The sequence below is a fragment of the Equus przewalskii genome, chromosome 8 (assembly GCF_037783145.1).
Source record: "Equus przewalskii isolate Varuska chromosome 8, EquPr2, whole genome shotgun sequence".
NCBI classification, from domain to species: domain Eukaryota; kingdom Metazoa; phylum Chordata; class Mammalia; order Perissodactyla; family Equidae; genus Equus; species Equus przewalskii.
The window spans coordinates 40,825,028-40,845,208 of record NC_091838.1 but is presented as its reverse complement, the minus strand read 5'-3'; positions in this window follow the sequence as shown (position 1 = coordinate 40,845,208).

Sequence of the window (20,181 nt, the reverse complement as noted above, 5' to 3'; positions counted from 1 at the left end):
AGACTTCTTCCTTTGCACCAAGATACCAGTGTAGATATTATGCATAGATGTTTGGCTTCCAACAATTTTTGGAATGGCTGAAGGGCAAAACAGTCTTTCCCTAAAGATCTGTCCCCCCGTAAGGAACTTTTTAAAAGTCCCACACAACAACTTTGGCTTACATATCATTGGCCAAAAGTCAACCACAGGACTATACCTGGCTGAAGGAAAGCCAGAAAATGTGATCTTTTAGCAGGAAACATTGCTTATCTGGATAAAATTGGGGTTCTGTTAATAAAGAAGAAGGGAGGAATGAATCTAGTGTGGACAATGGCAGTTTCTGCCATGGCTACTCTTTGGATAGGCTCTGCTTCATAGACTGCTCCATTGTGTAGGGATTTTGCATTTACCTAGAAATCTTCCCAAAACATCAGGAGTTTCTACAAATTGTTTATAATGGCTCCTACGACTTTGGTCTCTCCCCTCCTTTCCAGGTAAGATAAGCTCATGGGAACATGGCTAGGTTCAGGCCTCTGAGCTCTAGGTACTGTTCCAGAATTAAGCTTCTGGCTTTACCCCAAGCTTAGACATCTTAGTCTGGGGCAGTCTACAGAGGCATGGCTAGTTGACTATTCTAAGCCAATATCTCCCTTGATTCAGTTTTGACTCTTCTATTGCTATCTTCAATGAGGTTAGAGAAGTTCTAGTTTCTTCTCTCCTCCCATAGCTGAGCAAACCCTTGGGGAAAACTTCTCCCTCCTGAGTTTCAGCCAGTGACTAAATTCTCACTTATGTCCTTGAGTTTTAGAAGTGAGATTTGTTTTCTCTTCCCCATGTTTCTGGGCATCTCTGCCTGTATCCCCTCTGTTACCCTGGGAGCATTGGCTTACATTCACCTTGTCCCCTAGAATTGCGTTGATTTGTCCAGAGTACCCACACTCATATGCATCTCCTAGAGTGTTCTGGGGATTCTCTCCTAAAGCTAGGCTGCCGATGCACCACTGTCTATATCAGTTCTCCTAACCTGCAGTGTCAGCTGAGTAGATGCCAACTATAGCTTTTGGGTTGCTGTTCCAACTCCCTTTAAAAATGGACTCTCTCCGTTCTCCTTTAAGGGTTATCTGACTCTTGGAAAGATGAGTATTGAGATTCTTCTAGATGAATATTGAAATTCTTCTTGGTTAGCCAAGGATCTGAGTAAATTGGACCTCTCTGCGGGTGCCTAGCCATTCGGATCTTGAGTATCCCTAGAGTTGACTAGTTGTACTCTTCTTCTAGTATTTATTCACTCATTCAACAAATATTTATTGAAGACCTAATGCCCTATGCATTGAGTTGAGCACTGGAGATGCACAATGATGACAAGACAAATATGTTAGCTCCTCTCATACAGTTTCCAGATTAGTGGAGCTACAAACAAGTAAACAGGCAATTGCACAGAAATGTGGTAAGTGCCTTGATGAGGGCACATATCATGTGCTATGGGGGCACAAAAAGGTAAAGAAAATCAGCAAATCCACTCTCAGCTAACAGGTTGTTAGATTCTTTATACCCTTCCTTTTGGGCAAAATATCGAAGGGTCTTCCTTTATGTAGACATAGACTCGGCCACTCTGGAATGGAGTCTGGCTCTATCACTATTGTTACATGATAGAGCTGATGATAGAATACATCTAGGGAACTAGTACACCTTCCCATTTCTATGTTAGACATTGGTGGATTCTGAACTCACATACCTATGAACTCTTCTTGGACACAAACTACACTGGTCAACAAAGAGCTTGGTAGGGGCCTACAAGGACATTTTGGAGATCAGCAGGCAGTGAATTCTCCCACCATCACATCCCCTTTCCACAATGTTAGGGAAGTCTCTTCTGGTTGGCTCCCTCAAAGTTTCTGTCCAAGCTTCACCCTGACCTTCTGGACTTCACAGCCCTGATAACATCACTGTCAATCATTTTACTGATCATTGCTATGTGGCTTACCAGCTCTGGTCTGCCCTGTTAAGTCTTTCTTCTGTAGAATTTCCTGGCTCCTCAAACAACTGTCTGCCCACTGGACAACTTGGCTACTCTCTCAGCAACCGTGTTATGGTCATTTTTCTCATTTGTTCTCAAACTTTCTTTTGGTAAATATTTCCTTTCTCTTGGCTAAGTTTTAGATAGAATAATTATATACATGTGAATATATATATATCCTTATGTGTGTATATATATATATGTGTATATATATATGTGTATATATATAGGGCTGTGGTAATTATTCCATCTAAAACTCTAGCTAATAGAAAAGAAATATATACATTTGGCCTTCTATATCTGCAGGTTTCACACAGTGGATTCAACTAATCGTGGATCGAAATTTTGTCTCTCGGTAACTGTGGTTGGAACCAATCCCCCGTGGATACTGAGGGATGACTGTATATACTTTTTCTATTAATGTGAAAACACATGACATAAGCCTATTTTTTTAATGGGATTGTACTACGTAGGCTGTTTTGTAAGTTGTTTTAAAAAGTATTCACAATGTACCTTGGAAATTTTTCTGTAACAGAATACCAATATCTATCTCATTCTATTTAATGGCTATGTGGTACTCCATAGTATGAATGTTCCATTATGAATTAACCATTAACCTATTGTTGGATATTTAGGTCACCAAACATTTGTTGCTATTACAAACAATACTGAAGTGAGCATCTTATATCTTATAAACGTGCACAAGTATGTGCAATCTGTAAGAAAAATTCCTTGAAGTTGAACTTCTGGGTTAAAAGGTTTAAAGTGTAGATTGATAGTGTTAAATTGTCCTCCAGAAAGGTGTTGTCAATCTCTACTCCCTACAACAGTGTGTGAGAGACAGTATTAGTTTCTTTACATCCTTGACATTACTGTATATTATCCATCCTTTGAATTTTTGCCAATAGTGAATAATGCTTTCTCATTGTTTTAATTTGCATTTCTTTGAATAGTAGTGAAGTTGAGCATCTTTTTAAATACACATTTTTTTGTCCTTTTAAAAATGTTTCATTTGCAGGTAATTTCAAAGTTACAAATATAAAAACAGTAGAAGGAACATACATGGATCCTTTACCTCAGTTCATCTATTGCTAACATTTGACCCCATTTGCTTTATCATTTGTGCTCTTTGTGTATGTTTGCATAGGTGTGCATGTGCCATGTGCATAATATACCAAACTATTTGAAGGTTACATATATTATTGTCCTTTACTCTTAAATATTTCCATGCATATTTCCTAAGGATAGGGATATTGTTTTTTACACAACCACAATGAAGTTGTCAAATTCATCAATTAATAATGATACTTTAGTCTATCATTTGTATTCCAATTTTGGCCATTGACCTAATAATATCCTTGATAGCATTTCTTCCACTCCAGTAAAAGATCCAGTCTTGGGTAAGATATTGCATTTAATTGTCATGTCTCTTTAGCCTTCTTTAATATGAAACATGTCAATAGCCTTTCTTTGTCTTTTACAACATTGGCATTTACTAAGAATGTAATTCTCCCAGGCTCCACTTTCTTAGCAGAATGTTCATCATTTTGTGCTTGTCTGATGTTTCCTCATAATAGACTGAGGTTATGCATTCTTGGCAAAAATACCGCATAGTTGATGGTGTGTCCTTCTCAGAGTATCACATCTAGGGCACATGTTGTCCATCTCTTCCTTACTGGTTATGGTAATAGTCACATGTGAAGTCTTCAGTGTGCATCTCTTAGATATTAAGTACTGGGTTCAAAGATAAGATAATTCCTTTGCTAAGGAGATTACTGTCTAGGAAGGAAGCAGAAATGTAAACAGGAAAAGGAAAATAACATCTATTGAGTGCTGTAATAGAGGTATGAACAATGGAGTAACTAAATCTCCCTTCCAGGGTAACTTTGGCCAGGGAAATCGAGGAAGCTTCACAGAGATAAATTACTCCAGAACAGGGACTCTGCTTATGGATATTTCTGTCCTGTATAGCATCTTGCCTTATACTCATTAAATAAGTATTGAATAAATGAATGAAAAACATCTATATACCTCAAAATAAAACTGTCAAAATATGGTACATAAATATATTTGATTTTATCTCTCTTTTTAGCTCACCATTGATTACAGAATTGAATATTTTAGACACTATGGAAATATACTTACATACTGAGAGAAAATGCTCCTAGTAAATTATGTGCAAAAATGTGGTTTATAAATTTATGATATGATATAAGCTTTTCTAATATACTTGTAGATCCAGTTAGAGACCTGGATTACAAAACTAAAATATGTACAGAATCATAGATCTTGATGCAGAAAAGGATTTCAAGAGTGTGTCCATTTCAATCTCTTCTCTTCAGGTGAGGCCAGTTTTACAGATGAAACCGTGGGGCTCAGGGAACTTTAATGACTCGACAAGGTCAAAGTTACATAGTTATCAAGGAGTCTATAGCCATGCTCCAATACCAAGCATGTTTCTGGCAGTAATTGGTGCTTAATTCATGTTTGCAGAATGAATGATGTTCTTTCTTTCCTGTGAATTGTGTTTTCCACTGTTCACACTGAACTTTTAGGAATCGCTATGATCACAGTTTCTATTTATGGGTTCCAAGAGTCACAGCTAATCCTTCAAGTCATATCTTGAAGTCATAAGTTTGGTTGGCGTGAACTAACACCATTGTTTAATAGAAATATAAGATGAGCCATGTTTATGAGTCCTGTAGTAGCTACATTAAAAAAGTTAAAAGAAAGAGTGAAGTTAATTTTCATAATATATTTTATTTAATGAATATATCCAAAGTTTTAGCATTTCAATATGTAAACAATATAAAAATTATTGAGCTATTTTACATTTTTTCATAATTTCTTAGAAATCCAGTGTGTATTTTGCAGCCCATCTAATTCTGGACTATCTACATTTAGCCACATGTGGCTAGTGGCCACCACATAGTCCACACAACACAATGTGGTGTGTGTGTTGAATAGTGCAGATCTAGAATGACTCTCAGTAATCTATCTTTATGCTTTTCATTGCTCAATGCCAGCTGCCAAAAGACAAATGTCCCAAAGGAGGGTTTCTTCTTCTACCAGACCTGACTTTGACATAATCTCAGGGTTATAGGTGCAGATCTTTATATAGCTCTTTCATAGAACTGCAGAATTTTGGAGAGGAATGAGACACTATAGTAGTACTCTAATAAAACACACACACGCACACAACCACTTGCTTCTCATGCTTATGGTATCAACAGCTAGTTGTGATATTTTCAGAATTAGGTCATGGATAATGTGTTTATCTAAGTTGATCTCCCTGTTCCTTTTATAGATTGATACATCACAGCATCAAGATAAAACTGCTTACTCCTAGATTTGACGGGAAGAAGAGAAGGTAGCTTTGGTGGAAATGACATTCAGATTTTAAATTCTTTATTTCATATGTTGATAGGGAATGTTTTTCTTGGTTGGCACTAAAGCAGAAGCTTTTAATAAGATCATTTCAAATTAGTGGGTAAAGATGATTTTCGGACAACTGAGCGCACATCTGTAGAACTGTAAAGTAATACAGTTGGATCCCAGCTTTACTTCTATTCCAATATAATCCCACGTGGAACTAGGACGTTGTGTCTCATATATTAGTGGAGTGCAAAATTGGAGAGCAATTTGGCAATCTCAACTTAAATTGTATGTTTCCACCTTTAGGAATTTATCCACCATATATATTCTACATGTGCCCAAAGAAGTGCTTAAAATGTAATTCACTGTAACAATTATTTATAATAGCAAAAAATTAGAAAACAAGCAAAACTTCCATCAATTGGCTATCAATTGTATTGTCTAAATAAATTTCGATACATCCATACAATAGCTTATTATATATTCCTTTAAAAATGAGATCTCTCTAATGTCTTGATATAAAATTCACTCTAAGATATATTGTAAAGAAAGAAAAGCAAGATACAGAACAGTACATAGATCAGGGGTCACAAACAATTCAACTTGCTGCCTGTTTTTGTAAATAAAGTTTTATTGGAACACAGCCTCTCCTATTTGTTTACATATTGTCTATGGCTGCTTTTGTGCTACAATGGCAGAGTTCAGTAGTTGCTACAGAGACTACATAGACTGAGAAGCAGAAAATATTTATTATCTACCCTTTAGAAAAAATCTTGCTGAGCCCTGTGTGCTGCTGTCTGTGTTACATAACTTTTACTAATTAAAAAAGAATATTAAATAATTGGAAATTATCCCACTTCCAACATATAAACCCTTTCACAATTGTAAACCTGAAAATATTCTCAATGCATATTTATTGAAATTATCTGCTTTTAAAGAGGTTACAATAAAAATCATCAAGGATACATTTCTACAAGATTTTTAATCTGATCAATTCATGGAAGGAAATTCTATTTCCTATGATGAGATCTGTACTGTGCAAACAAGAGCAATTGGAAAGGTGGAAAAGTTGAATCCCCAAATTCATCATTTTTTATACAGAGTAATTGGTTTGAAGATTGTTTTTTTCCTTGAACTCACTATAACAACTGCTTCGCCTCAGGCAATTTGGCAGAGTAGTGTGAGTTACCAGCCGCAGAGTAACTAACATCATAAGGTCTCAGAGTGAGAAGACTGGACACGATGGTTGTTAAAGCCCAAGGCCAGACTAACAGTCTATCATTCAGGAAGCTCTGGCCTTCTTGTATACCATGCCAGCATGCTTACCTGCTGGATTCATTGTCTGGCCTTTGAAAGGGGTGGCACACCCAAGGCTGGGACAGTCTGTTTAGATAGCATTCTGTGGCTGTTTTGCCCACTCTAGGCACTAGGCTGGTGGCCATAATGCTAGCTACAGTCACTCAGTTCAGGTTCCCCTTCTTATTACCAGGAGAGATTGTTTAATTTGAAATTTCAGAGTCATCAAAAGAATTTGTTGAGAGGAGTTGCATCCACACTGTGGAATGCATTATACTTAGATAACCAGAGATCCTAAATGTAACCAGGGAACTGATATATATGTAACAAATTTGTAATAATGTCCAAGCATAACAATGGGGTGACTCTGGATTAATGTTAAATCCTTCTCATCCGGGTTGTCCTTATGAGGCTGCTTAGCTAGGTTCTCTTCTGGCCCAAGGCTGAATACTTTTCTTCTTTTGCCATCCCAGTTATGGTCAGCCTCCCTCTATAGCTGGTGCAGATTGTTCCAATACACTGATCTATAAAACTTTTCTTTTTAATTTAACATAGCACTTTTTATAATACTTTGGATCCTCACATAGAAAAGGGACATAGTTATCTCCTTGATGTCTCTGACTCTCATTTCTTTGTATTTCCTGGTTCCTTGCTTGCTTTGATTTTGGCTTATATACCTATAACAACCTGGATTATCTACATATAACAACCTGGCCTCTGTTTGTCTGATCCCCATTCTCACTGGTACCCTACCTCTCAGATTGTAGCCTTGCCTGGTTCAAACCAAACCAAACCAAACCAGAAACTTTTTATTAACACCCATAATCATAAACATGGCTCTTGTACATCTAAGAGTGTCTCAGCTAATAATTATAGCAATCAATCTCTTTTCCCCATCATAAGCACCCTATGCTCCTCTATGTTCCCTGAATACTCTGTGCTCTTTCATGGTTCTGTTTCAAGCTGTTCCTGTGCTAGAACATACCCTGTGCTCTCTACCCAAAGAGTACCTCTCATCCCAGCTCAGTTGTCTCTGACTCCCCTGAAGAGATTTACACTCTCTCATTTTCAATCCTTAACATTTTATTCTTAATTCTATTACCATGTTGAAATTATTTGTTTTTGTGCTTACTTGTTCCTTGATTGAAAATTGTGCAGTAGTCATTTTGTATACCATGCCCCTTGAACAACATCAGGCATGGAGTAAGTCTACAACAAAAGGTTGACGAATGAATGTGCTGTTCTTGAAAACTCCTTACAGCTTTAAGCATCTAAGGGTCTATGAATATCAACAAAATTATGGCAGCAAATTCATTCAGTAGCAAATATTTATTAAGTATTTACTATCTGCCAAACTCCAACATGGTGCTTGGCATGCATCAGAGAACAAAGATCCTTGTGCCCTTGGATTTTACTTAGTGAAGAGAGGCAGGCGAAGAATAATAGACATGATAAATTATCCAATTCTATAGTATGTTGGAAGGTGATAAGTGCTACCACAAAAGAAAATATAGAGCAGGGTCAGAGAGATTAGCAGCGCTGGTGTCATGGTGGACAACTTCCAGTTCCTCACTGTTGCTTCTAAGTATGACATCTACTAATATTCAACATTTGAACCAAACAGTTGAAGCACTTCATGTGCTCATTTAATTCTCAGACTAGCCAAATGAGGTAGGTGCTATTATTCCTATTGTCTTTGTTAATACGGATTAGGAAATGGAGAGAGAGTTTCAGGAACCTGACTAAGGCCATGCGGCTAGAGCATGGCAGGGTAGGATTTGGATGGAGCCAGTCTGATCTAAAAACTCAGGTTCTTAGCCAGTGTTAATGAGTGCCCTGACTTCTCGGGGAGGTGATACAGTTCCTAAATTCTCCACTTCACTTTTTAAATTACAGTAAGTTTTTCTTTTAAAGACAGTAGTTTTATTGAAAAATAAGAAATCTCTTTACAGCCAGGGGGCAGCAAATGATTGCTTTTGAACTATGTATAAGGCAAATGAAAAAATACAGACAGATTTTAAAACTGTTTAATAAGCCCCCAAATAAGAAAATGGAAGTGTTCCCTGGCCTTTTCTTTATTCTTTTAGAATAAGATTAATTACTTTCATGCTAAAAGTAACATTTAAAAAATTACTTTAAAATAATAAATTTACAGAAGGAATATCACCGTCTTGATCTGAATCTTGGTCTATCAGAATCTCTAATATTTTTCCACTTTGATTTTATATTTTAAGATGCCAGAATACATATATTCTTTATAAATATTTTAATTGCTGTTTTCACAACTAGAGTATGGAATAAAATGGGTATTTATGCTCATACAGTCTCAATTAGAAATGAAATTTAAAATTCACATCTATAAAATATTTTTTAAAGATTCAAAAAAGAAGAAAGTTGTGTGGAAAAATGACCACCAGCTTACATATTAATCTAGGTTTGCTGAGTTGTGAAAAGGTATATCTGCCAGATACTGTCAATGAAGATTTGGGGGTACTTTTAGAGCTTTTTAAAGGGCTAATATGTAGAATAGCAGAATGGGGCATCTGGTCTTTAAGGACTGTTAATAAATAGCAACTCAATAATTCTTAGATAACCTAATGGGAAAACTGAGACTTAGATCTTATTTTTCCAAATCAAAATGAAAGAATAGGAATTGTGGCACAGGATTCCTAACATTCTGATGACATTAGTCTTAAACCGGAGGGAATTCATAACTCTTTATTGACCATCAGGTTAACACCAACCCAAAGTGAAGAATGTAAGCTTTCCCCTTCCAGAAGGGCAGGGGTAACTGTGGGTGAAGAGAGGAATTAGGCCAGCCAGTGCTGAAGCCAGGATCGGGGCAGAACATTAGGTGACTTTACAGCCTAGACTGCTGGGTTGGGACATGTCCCAGCTCCTGCGAAGCTCTGACCCAGGCTGGGTTATCTGCTGCAGCAGCCTAACAAGATGGTCTTACCACGGGGATTGGGCTCCAGTGACCCTGCTCCGAAGTGTCTCCTCTCAGGAGGCCACCACTCAATGTTGCTTTTTAAAAATTCAGAACAACATCTTTAAAAATAGTACATATGCTTGAAGGAAAACACATTATACTGTCAGTCATTATTAACACTTTCAGGTATCTGATTTCCTCAGCTCATTTTCTTCAGAATCGGGACGATTTGGCTGACTCCCAGAACTTGTTTTTTAGGTCTTATTTATCAACCCCTTCCTCCTGGGGCCTTCCCTGACCTCTCTCTTCCTCTCCCACAGCCCACTGGGTGGCATTACTGTGACTCTTATCACACTGTACCATAATTGCCTGTTTGCTGGTCACCCCTCAGTTGAGGCCAAGCACCCTGTCGTATTCATGTTTGAATCACTCTTGACCCTAGCACATGCCTGGCACAGACTGAGTGACTGAAAGAAAGGGGGTGGGAGGAAGAAAGGGTTGGAGGGATAAGGACGAAGAGACATATTTGTAGCAAGGGCCCCTGCTGAGGGAGGTAAAGCATAGATTCTGGAAGTAAGAAGGGGTGATTGAGGTCAAGTCAGAGGCCTACAGTTTGAGGGTAGGGAGCCTTGAAGGACAGCATAAATTTCATGATATTGTTCAATGGTTGTTTTTTGCCCAGGTGGGAGAAAATAATTATCTGGACTCTTCTGGGTTCTAAAGTAACAGCTGGTTGCCATTTCCTAACTCTTCTCCCACCTCCATTTATAGGGCTTTATATTTCACAAAGAACTTTCTACTTTTTCTCAAATAACAAACATAAGAAGAGGTTCTTTTCATACATGCATTCGAAGAACTGAGGAAAGTTCTAGGCACAGGGAAATATATTTTTAGTAGGTGTCCAAACATATTTGACATATAATATAAATATTGTATAATATTTATATTTATAAATTTAACTATATATACATATATTTGTATTTCTACATACTATGTCACATTTATATCTCCCCCCTGTTTGGGTCCTAAATCTAGGTGGCCTCATGGGTGCTGATTCATTGGCCCACATGCTTTGTACAGACTTCTCTCCGATTTGAGCTCCTCTATGGATCCCATCATAACCCCAATCCTCCCTTACCCTGCTTGCTGAGCTTTCCCAACTGTGTTACTGTATTGCCATGGAATCTGAACAGCTATGGAATCATGTTTGTATCTCTCTTCCAACTCTTAAAACAATCCATTTGATATTAGTTTTAGTGCATTTGTATTCTAAGCTTCCTTACTCTTTGAGCTTAGTCATCTTTATGTCCTCTGTATGTAGCCATGTCCCTCCCTCAAGGCTTTGCGCTTGCTGTCCCCTTTGCCAGGAGTGTTCTTTGCCCAGATGTGTGCATGCCTAGCTCCTTCACTTCCTTGATATCTTGACCCCAAAATCACCTTGTCAGTGCCTAAAATCCTCCTGTCCCACAGCATTTTGTAGCTCCCTTTCTTGCTTTATTTTTTCCTCCTTAGTACACAATACATCCAGCATTCTATATATTTTACTCATTTACCTGGTTCATTTTCTGTCTAAATTATGAGTTCCACAAAGGCAGAAATTTTTGTCTATTTTTTTCAGAACTGTATCCCCAGGATACAACACACAGTAGGTGTCCATTAAATATTTAACAAAGAAAGGAATACATAAATAGCACTGTTAAATAAATACAGTAGAAATGAATCAGAGTATGTAGGCATTGGATCTGAGCCTAGAACTGATGTCAAGGGAAATGAATGATTCTTTCCAACATGTGTAGATGGGCACTCTAAATTAATTCACATTTACCTGGATTTGTTCAGTTTATGAAAAGCCAAGTATTTGTTTCATTAATGTTTATGATATATATAGTTTTCAATAAAGAGTGGCTATATAAAGATTTCCAACCTATTTCCACAGACCAAAGGGCAATATAAGTTTTTGTCTCTTGGATTTTCAGAGAAATGATTATGCTTCTAAGACATCTGTTCAGCTCGTCATTTTCGTTTCCTCCTGTGATTTATACAATTGAGCCCATTGGTACATATTTGTTTACATAATATGATGTATAGTATTGGTCAGTTCTGACCATAGAAATGTCCTGAAGATTTGTGGTAGCACTGGGCTTTACAATGTGCGGTTTTATCATTGAAAAATCAGATTTCTTTTCTGGTAAACAAGTGAACACTCAGCATATTGACAGGTATTTTGTATAAAGATATTTGGATTTTTCACCCCGCTGCAAAATAGTGAGTTGCAAGAAGACTTAGTGAACTAACACTAAAGAAGCACTTCTTTCACTCACTGAAGTTAAGCTTGGATCTGGGCAAATTTGGGGAACTTGATATGCTGGGCTGAAACGTGGAAATACTAGGACTTTTAGTAGAATTTGTAAAAAAAGAAATAATAATTTCACTATTCATTTGAATGCAAATATTTCCCAGAAGGCATTGCCCTTGAAAAGTTTTGAAATTTTATCTTAAAGTAAAGAAAAAAATATGAGAAATATGAACATTATATGAATTTTGCTTCTGGAGCAGGAAGACTTCATTTTATAATCCTGATCTGATTTATTTAGTCAGTTTCCCTCAGCTTTAATTAGAGTTCTTGGTTTTGTCAAATAAAAAACAAACTTGGACTTAGTAAGGAGAGACTTTATTTGAGAGGATTATTGAAGAGGGGAAGGGACTATTGAAACGTTGTGAGGGGCTATTGCAGTAGGGAGAGCACTGTGACCATGAGATCTGCAAGCATAGCAAGAGTTAGGGAAAAGGGTGTTTCTTGTATAAGAGGAGTGAGCAAGGCTAGCAAGAACCAGGTGTGGGGAGGTGGCATGAAAGGGTGGCGTAAGGACAGATCAGAAAATGTTTTACCCTGACACGAACCTATTTTTGAGGAGGGACTTGTAAATGGGAGCTGTATGCTATCCCAGGCTGAGAGTGGGCTCACGTTCAGGGGCCTAAAAGAAGGAGAGAAGCTTAACCAAAGTTTGGTTGACAAGCATTTTTTTCCAATTGATCAATGGGGACAAGGGGTTCTGCTAATCATTTATGAAGCAAAGACTGGCCTTGTCATGGGTAAACAAGGGGGGGCATCCTTGAGTCTTATCTAAGTCCTATAGGAAGGGTGGTTCTTTGCAGCAAGCCATTTTCCAGAATACAAAAGGGTGGGAGAATTCTTTTAACCTTCACTGTTTTCCAGGAGCACAGAGCTCAGGTAAAATTCAACATTGTCAACTTCTCCACCTGGAGTGAATCTGGAAAATACTCTGGCCTTGTTCTATCTTCTTGATTAAAGGATTACAATGAAAACAATCTGATGGTTGCTAATTTTGACATTTGAAATTTCCTCTCCAGGGTGTTCCTGGGAAAAAAAAAAAGTGAATATATAAAATAACTCATTAAAAGAAAAAGGTGTGTTTGGACCTTTTTTCTTGCAGATAAAATGCATATTAGAGGATATAATTTTCTGGTATATGGTGACTGGCTAGCAGAGGCATTGCATATTTAATTGTTGCAAATGAGAACTGTAGGAGAAAATAAATCTTCTTTAAAACATTGATTAATAAAAATTAATGCTTAGAAATTTTATCATAAAGGTAAACACCCAGGTCACTGTAAGCTACTTGCTTTACAAAAAAATTAAAGATTATTTCCTGACCCTCTGGAAGGTTCATTCTACAATGAATGACATTGTTATGGCAGAAAGTTGCATAAAGATAGAAGGAATTAAAGCTAAAAAGCTAGATGTTTCATTTTGTTGTATTGTGTTGAAAAAGACCATAAAAACACAAAATTTAGATTTAAATCAGTTTATTCTTTTCAGAAACATGTTGGATACATCAACTTAGAGATAACTGCTCACTTTATTTTCTCTTGTAGCTATGTATTTATATTAAATTCTGATTTTCTTTAAAATAGCTCAAAGAAAATACGCATGAAGAAAATGTATAATTTTATTAAGTCTCTGAAATTCTGAACATATGCAAAACGAATAAAAACAGGCTGGAGGTGGGGAAGTTTCAGGGAAAATTTTGTAGATGTGGCCACCTTGCAGGAAAATTTCTTCTCACTGGGCCCATTCCTTGAGGAGAGCTTGTATCTAGTCTGAGTCTGTCACTTAGCAACTGGGTGACCCCAAGGCCACCTAAATTTTCCTAGCTTCATTTCCCTCATCTGTTAAATGCAGACTAGATAGTCCGAAAGGATCCATGTAGTTTTAAAAGTTTATTGTCTTAAAGCCAGAAATTCCTTAATTTGTGAAGCAATTAAAAAAACCTAGAATCATCAACAGATTTCCAGCTCTAAAAGATTTGTAGGAGGTGCAATTAGCGAGGAGGATAGGAAGAAAGGAGAAAAAAGAAAGCTATATAAAGTAAACAGCACAGGAGAGACATTTTCTCTGAAAAAAGCTAAGTGCTCAGAGAAAAAATATTCTTGCTGATGACACTTTCCCCAGGATCCTGCCTTCTTGCTTCCTCTTACAGAGGCTCATCCTGGCTGGTGATCTTCACAGGGTCATCACTTACGCCAAAGAAACTCCCCTCTTTCTGTTTTTCTTCTCTTCTTTCTGCTCAGTCTCACCAGCCAAGGCTCATTCTGGTTTCTGGAATTAGCTGCACCTGTGACAGCCTCCCCAGTTTTTCCCAGAGACTTCCACAGACCGTGTATGAAATGGCTTCCATGGCTATTTCCATTTTCAGACAGTAGATGTCTCTGGTTTACTATTAAAAAGATCTTCCTGGTTGTCATGTGTGTTCCCACGTCTCCTATAGCGAGTTCTGTGTTGAACCATCTTAGAGTTAGAAATTTTTCCAGGCAGTAATTTCACAAATTTGTGTAAAATACTCAAACAGTGCTTCCTTATTTTAGGTATTTCTGTAGAGTTATTTTCTGATTGTGGTGTCAGTGAGTGGGGAAAACTAGCTCCCTGTTATAGAGATCTTCATTAAATGATGCCGTCCTCCATGAGGTATTGAGATGTCGCCTTTTGGAAAACGGATTTAAAAAAATGTGTGTAATTAACAATATCTTCCAGCTAAACCTTTGTTGTTCTAGTTCTAATTTCTTTAAAGACACTTTTGAAATTCTATCACTCATTTGATTTTTATTCCTTTGTATATTTCCCTTTCTTTTTAAACCATAGGACATTCTTTAGCCTTAAAGGACACAGCTGAGAATCAGTTTTCCTGAAACAGTTTGCCCTTTTCTTCCTAATGCTGTGCCAGTAAGCCAAAGGGAGCATTAGAGAGCGGATACACACAGCTCCACAATAAACAAACAAGACGTATTACCATCATGAAGATCTGTCTACCTTTTGTAAAAATTTCAAAGATGACTTCAATGGGAGGTGTTTCAAGAATTTTCATGGAAAACAAAATTATGGAGAATCTGAAGAAAATTTATCTTATCATTAACAAACATAAGTTTTGTAACTCTAGTGACTGATTTTCCCAGTATAGAATTCCATTTATTTCACTGAACATATGTTTTAAGCATAAGGTCTCTCTTCCTTTTTTTCCCCCTTGGTATTTGACCAAATGTCACTTAAAATCAAAAACTTACATGCATAAATTAAAATAAAGAGGGTTTTAATTTCCATTAAAAATGTCTTTAAAACTCATAGTTTTTCTCAAAACCTTGAATCATATTGGTTTGTCTGGAAAATAGCTATTTAATTTTAAGAAATCAACCAATTTTTTGTCACTGTTGTTTGACAGTAACCTAAATATATTTTGGGAGATAAGTTAAATTTTGATGAGCTCTATGATTAGCCTTAAAAACACTTAAAGATCTCCCATATACTCACATCTGGTAATTTTGAGTGGATCATAATCTAAAAATGATCCCTAAATTCTCTCCCAGCAGTAAGGTCCTGTCATTTCGCTGTTGCCCTCTTATTCTCCAATTACCTCAATGCCTACCCACTGAACACAGTGCCTCCCTGACTGGATGATAGGTTTTTGTAGCTGTCAATTCTAGACTTATTGTTTAATTTGGGAATGAGCTGTTTCAATAGCACACGCCTTTCAGATCTCTCAGAACCAGCAAAAACTTTGTCTGAAGCAAAATATTAGTTTATATCTCACATGCCTGTAATTCTGAGATTATGTAGTTATTTTTTCCTGAATAAAGTTAGAATTCCAAAATGACAACAAAAATGTCTTCACTTCATCCTAACTCTGTGATATTGCTGTCTGGCAAGGGCTACAGCTAAACCCACGATTTAAATTTCAAACTTAGTGAGAAATCATCTTTGAGAGCCAGAATACACAAAGCAGCAATTGCAACAATATCCTTCCACAATATATGTTAGAAAGACCATCACAAACACCTTGCCAAAATTATTAATTTTCTAGAAGAAAAACACATGAAGCAAATGGTCTTGTAGGACTAATATGTACATGCCTTGAAAATTGCTTTGACTGGAGGTAATATATAATTGCTGAATTATATGTTCAAGACAGCGGAATTCTCATTAATTCATACTTTATTTCATTACTAAATGTACTTGAAGAAACCAACTATCTATGAAAGCTGAAGTTCTGAGGACTCAGAGTATTTTCTGCAACCCAGCCCCAGTCTGAGGTTTTAATACCTAAGAATTAGACAAGGAAGGTGAGGATATAGGTAATATTTCCTCTTTCTCCCCTCCCCTTCATGTTTCTCATAACCAGTCATGATTTGATAAAACAGTTCTGCTCAGGTGTTCTGTCTTCAACTTCAATATCCTGGTTGTAAACTAACCTCTCTTTCTTCCAAAGTGTAGTATTTTTAATCCCCTTATTTCTGTCTCTTCCTGCAGGTTCAAAAACCAGTGGCCAAATGGAACCTACTCTCTCTTGTTCCTCCTCTAAGCCTTTGTGGTCATTAAATTCTTCTTCTGCAATGTTTCCTCTTTTGATTGTCAAAATAAATGTTTTCACTCTCTCCTCTTCATACCTGATTGACAGGTCAAAATTCAAATGTCTGTTCATGACATTGTTTTTTATGTTTTTCCTTCATCCCCCCCAGAACTTAGAGTTTAGACTCTATTGCTGGTAAAAGCAAATACAGACTTTGCTGGTAGATTTCTTAAAAACCTGGCCCAACTGGCGTGATCCTTACTCCTCTGCCCACAATGACAGCACTCTCCTTGGGACACCACCTCTCCCCTGCCTCTCCACCCCTTTCCGTGATCCCTCTACCTCTTGGCCTTGGTTCATGCTGTCTCTGCCCTGCTTCATTTTGCCTACTCAGATTCAGCCTAGTCTTCATTCTAGTCACAGCACAAGTCCCAGATGCTGCATTGTTTCCCCAAAGTGCGCCCCCGTGGTCCTTTCCCTGCTGGAAGTTCTTTGCTGGCACCTCTCATGAACATTTGGACTTCCCTTGTGCTCTTACTATGGCTTCATGTGACCCCTGCTGTGTCTCCAAGAATATTTCAAACTCCTGAGGCTGAGCATATTATCTTTTTCAAATTGCCCAACGTGTTTTGCTGTTGTGTTGATGTCATTTGTGCTCCTTCAGTATCCTGATGACTGCTCTTTCAAGTGATCTTCACACCTGAGACCATGGTTGTTCTTCATTTAGAAATCCCTCCCTTCTTCAGACAGAGAGAAGCATGTGATTTCAAATGCTGCTTCTTCTTTTGGCTTTTTAAAAATAGCTTTATTGAGATATAATTTACATACCATAAAGTGCACCTGTTTTAAGTATACAAACCAATAAGTTCTAGTATATCTACAGAGTTATGTAAACTCCACCACAACCTAACTTTAGAATATTTTTATCACCTTCAAAAGAAACCTGGTACCTATTTCATTCATTCTCCTATTGATTGGCATTTAACACACCAATATTTTAAAATGTTGAATGCATCAGAACATCTCCATTCAATAGTGTGGCTATCATTGAGGGAAGGCTATTAACCAATTTTTGATAGGTCTTTTAATCAATTATAAATTTTCCCATCACTCACTAATGCTTAAAGCTACTTGGTTAGGCACTCTAGTTTTAAAATTTTGTCTTTTGATGCATCAAACTTCAATGCATAAGAACATTTGGCTCTTGTGCAATGGCAGATTATTATTATTTTTTTAACAAGAAACTGTGTCAACAGGACAACTAATTCAACCATCTCGATTGAATTGATGAGTTGATTTAGTTTTTACAACGCTGTTAAGACTGATTATTTGATCAAGAACATTTGCCATTTTATTCAAGGTTGTCAAATAGTTTGAGTGTGTGGACATAGTCTTATATCTGTGTTAATTAATTTAAAAATTGGTGGCAAAGAAATAGGACCTAATGCAAAAAGAACTTTGAGGAAGCATCTCTTTGGAAGCCAGCTAAGTGTCTAGCTCCAAAGCTCCGTGTGCTTCTTAAAAACTGACAATAGTAATTTAAACGTTTTATTAAACAGATGGGCCTGGTTTAGTGAGTAAAGATATCAATTTGTAGATGGCAAATCAGGAGTTGCAGTTAATGTAGGTACTCTATGCCCTTGTGACTACTTCCAGTATTTGGAAACCATTAGTCGGAGGCTGACATTTTGATACTTATTTATTTATTACTTCTTCACGGTTTTATGTATAACCTGTCAATTTTACTTTCTAAGTATTTCTTGAGTCTGTCCTCTCATAGCATCTCCCAGCTCCAGCCCTCGTTCTCTCTCTTGGATTTTTGCTTAATCTGGATTCCTGCTTCCATGCTTGTGCACTTTCCCTCTAACCACATAACCAAGCTATCTTCACATTGCAGCCAGAGTGAGCCCTCAAGATCAAATCCATCCATGACGGGTCTCTTCAATGTGCCTCCATCCCAAGGAGAACAAAGGGCACGCGGCTTAGCATAGTAGACAAAGTGCTCTGTGTCTATGCTCTGCTCAGACCTCATTTGCTGCCAATCTCCCCACACATTTGATGTTCTAATAACACAACTCCTGGATGCTTCTCTGCACACACTCTAATATTTCATGCTTCTCTTCCAGCAGTTCATTCTGCCTGCAGTGGTTGCCTTTTCATCTTTCTTTGCATAGCTAATTTGGATTCATTTTTAAAGACAGTTCGGGTGTCATCTAGAAAGCCCTTCCTTGACCACAGGTTAGGTGAAGGGTCCCTTTTCTATGCTCCCATAAGACCCCTTGCCTACTGCCATCATGTTATTTGTCTTATTATTTTTGAAATAATTTGGATATATGACCCGCACTGGTGTGCACATTCCTCAATGGCAGGGAGCATGTTTTAATTATCTCTCTGTTCCCAGTGTCTGGCAAGTAATAGGTACTTTATAAAGGTTTGCTGACTTGAAGGGAATTTTGTTGAATAAATTATTAAATTTCTTGGTTCATAGATCGCTTCTGCCTTTTTTGTGCCTTCTTTCTAAATGTTTGTTCATCTCAATATTGTCACTCTAATTTACAACCACTGTTTTTCTGGAAACTTATGGGTATAACGCACCTTTTCATGATGTTTATGGGAGTGCATCAAACCTGATCTTAGGATGAAAATGGTGGATGAACGTCTGTGTGGTATTTCTTAATTGAACCATAATGACTCTGGGCCAAAAATGCTCTCAGATCGCTTTAGTGTCAAGCTGATATCAATTCTTTATATGTTTCCATTTATTTGTTGATTAGACACTTTCCAAACTGAAAGTTAGATAAAAATATTAATTATAGCTCCCATTTCTTTTATTATTTACTATCTGCCAGCCTCTGTAAAAATTCTCTCACATTTATTATACTTAAACATCCTATCAACAAATGCAGAAGAAATCATTATTCCCATTTTACATCCAGGGAGACTAGGTCTCAGAGAGGTTAGGTAACTTGCCCAAAGTCACACTGCTATTTGCGACACAATTAGGATTCAAACCTAGAGGTGTCAAACTCCAAAGCTCGTGTCCTTTCCACTTAGTTTCAATGCCTCTGGAAAGGCAGTCTCTGGAAGAAGAAGCCGCAAAGGAGGTAAATTGTGATAACAAGGAGACGAGAGCAGGCAACAGTCAGACACTGCTTGGAGAGGGTAAGCATTGAAGTAGTGAGTCATGATTAAGCTTAGGGTGGCAGAGTGGATGTCCCTTGAGGGGAGAAAGGCAGGCTGTGTAAAGGACACTGGAAAGGGAGACGAAGGTCTGCGGAAGACACAGCGTGCTCAGGCCCCAACTTTACAAGTGACCGGCTCTGATAGGAAATGTTTTGGTGCTTACTACTCATCACATGAACTAGGCAAAACTCTGTACGGAGCAATCCTTCCTCTGCCCTTAAGTTTGTTTTATTTTTCCAGAAAGCAATGAAAAAGAGGAAAAAGAGAGAAATTAAAGTAAAAGGAGGAAAACAAGTATAGATTGGTAAATAAATAAAGAGGAAGGATTGAGAAATACTGATAACAGAGCTGGGAAGGCTCACTGGGCAGTTTTCTATGCAAACATCAGATCCTTGGAGAAATGATTCCTTTCCAAAATATTTTGGGAGCTGAAATTATATACCCCACAAATTATTTTTCAAGAAAAGCCATTTGGCTTGATTTTAACTTCAATATTTAAAAGACCTGCAATCATTATTCTTTTTTACACTTTAAGATTT